Source organism: Myotis davidii, unplaced genomic scaffold (assembly GCF_000327345.1).
Source record: "Myotis davidii unplaced genomic scaffold, ASM32734v1 scaffold2121, whole genome shotgun sequence".
NCBI lineage: Eukaryota > Metazoa > Chordata > Mammalia > Chiroptera > Vespertilionidae > Myotis > Myotis davidii.
Genome location: NW_006290856.1, coordinates 22958 through 25621, shown reverse-complemented (window position 1 = coordinate 25621; position 2664 = coordinate 22958). Strand labels below are relative to the sequence as shown.

The following is a 2664-nucleotide window of genomic DNA, read 5'->3' as shown; positions in this document are numbered from 1 at the left end:
AACGTTATTAGCCACACAATCCTATTTATACATAACATACTGAATAGGTGGTCTGTCAAGAGGAATGTATTCTTTGTTTCCCTTAATCTCTAAGGGAGAGACACAGCAAGGACAAGTTCTCAGTACAGTATATCTCAGTAAATAGTTACAGACTTCTTGGTTAGCTATGAAAGGCTGTTTTCATTCTACAAATGTTGCTCTCATTCTACTGATAATCGCCATGTAAACAAGTCTGGGAAAACTGTGTGGGTAAGGGTCTCAGCCTTGCTAGCCCCTTCAGGTGCAAGGACCTTGCCAGCTTACATCTGACCCCCAACACTCTTGGAGTTTTTTTAAGGGATAAATTGACAGAAATATAGTCTTATCGGGGAATTTCAACACCCCACTAACTTCACTGGATAGATCATCCAGACAAAAACTCAACAAGGAAACATTGACCCTAAATGACACACTAGATCAGATGTATTTAATTGATATTTATAGAACATTTCAACACAAAGCTGAAGAATATACATTCTTCTCAAGTGCACATAGGTCATGATGATAAACCACATGTTAGGACAAAAACTAAGTATAAGTTCAACAAGATTGGAATGATATCAAGCATCTTCTCAGATTACAATGGCATGATACTAGAAATCAGCTACAATAAACACAAAGATATTCAAACAGTAAAACAACAGCTTGGGTCCCTGCCATAGACACCATCCCAGATTGCTCAGTGAGGCAAAATTCAGAGGAGCCTGCAGCTGACACCTGCAGGACCAGGTCTGTGGGGGAAAGAAGTACAGCTCAGAACAGGGTCAACCAAGGTGAACTCAAGGCAGACCCAGCCTATGGCTAAGGAGTCCCCAACCATTGGACAGCAGGCATGATGACATTGGGGTTGAAGTTCACTGGCAGCAAGTCAGAGGGGAGATCCAGGCCAACAGAGGAGAGCAGTTAGGGGCAACCAGGCTGGCAAGGGAGGGCAGTTAGAGGTGACTGGGCCAGCAGGGAAGGGCAGTTGGGGGCAACCAGGCTGGCAGGGGAGGGCCCTATAGAAACTTACTCAAGAGCTCCCCCGGCCTCCCCCAGATGAGTGTTCCTCTAGTATCAGCTTTCTGTTGTTTGTGCAAGGAGGCAGGCTCCCTTCCAGCGGGGGCCCCAGAGCCTCGAGCCTCTGGAAGGATGGTGTCCCTCCAGAGCTCCTGATTGATGCCCATCTCTCCAACCTCTCAAACTCAGGGTGGGTGACCCTGGGGGAGATCAGACCAGGCCAGGAGGGCTGAGCACCTGGACAGAGCAGATACTGCATTCCTCCTCAGATAGGTCCTGCTGCCCCACCCCAGCCAGAGATCCCCATGCTGCAGTCTGGATGTGGAATGTGGGGGTGCAGCTTCCTCATGTGCTCTCTGCTGGCTCACGGCAGGCACACAGGGCATGAGGGTGTCTGAACAGAAAGGCTTCCAGGCAGCAAGAATCCCAGAGCCAGGCACTGGCTCCTGCACTCACATGTTTCTCAGGAGAGAAAGGCGGTCCGCAGCAAAGGCAGCCACACTCTGGCGCATTTCATTCTCATCGCCACGCAGGGGGATCAGTCATACGCTGCCCATCCGGACCTCGGGGACCACCCGGGGCACGCGTGAGGGCTCTAAGGGCCACAGCAGTCCTTCATGCTACGCAAAGAGAAAGGTGGCGAACCACTCTGGGAGCTCCATCTGTGTCTCACAGCAGAGGTACCACTTCTGCTTCTCGTGTTTCTCTGTCTTGTGCACCATAGTGAAGCCCCAGCAGATGGATGGCTGGAGTTTCTTCTTCACTCCCAAAGAGACTTTGAGGCTCTTCACGGGCCACTCCTTCTCAGGTCTGTGACTGGTCTCAGAGGCCCCACTCCACGGCCTCTGGCTCCAGATCTCCTGTAGAGCCGCAGGCAGCTGCTGTTGAGGCTGAAGTAGCGATCCTGGAATCCACCTGAGGGCAGGCCCAGGCCCAAGCCCAGGAGGCTGTGGTCCTCACGGAACTTTATCATGCCATGCTTGGTTTCACCCACATGGCTGGCCAGGTACTGCAGCGTGGCCTCCATGGACTGGTACTTCTTCACCACCAGGTAGCTGTCTATGCCCAGCCCATGCAGGATGGGCAGCACCTTCCCCAAAAAGTGCAGGGGGAGCTCTGTCTCCTTCCTCTCATTGACCTCAAAGCAGGTCCAATAGTCCTTCTCCCTGATGCTCACATTTCTGCAATCCAGGATCTCCAGGATCAGCTCCTCAGCTGTCATGGATGCTGGGATCTTTTATTTTTTAAAAAAATTTTGTTTTATTGCTTAAAGTATTACAATGAGTATTATATATGTCTCCTTTTTTTTTCCTTTTGACCCCTCCCCTAGCCTCCCATACCCCCCAGTGTCTTGTGTCCATTGGTTATGCTTGTATGCATGCATACAACTCCTTCGGTTGATCTTTGTAAAAATACTTTTATATGGTGAAGAATTCACTCTTCTGTCTTTTAACTTGGTAACAAAAGAGTGTACAGTTACACTCTACATTGAATAGGAAAACAGAGATTTTAAATGAAGAGTTTGTTGTTCATCTTGTGTAAGCCATGCTTGTTTGTGTGGCAGTTATAATTGTAGTTTATACTCAGGTTTCCTATTCATTAAAGAGAAAATAGATATCAAAGGTA

General features: G+C 48.9%; 1 pseudogene; it reads right to left on the bottom strand.

Annotated features, from left to right (window-relative positions):
• Nucleotides 1-1285: 1285 nt before the first annotated feature.
• Nucleotides 1286-2664, bottom strand: part of LOC102770388 — a 14285-nt pseudogene continuing 12906 nt past the window's right edge.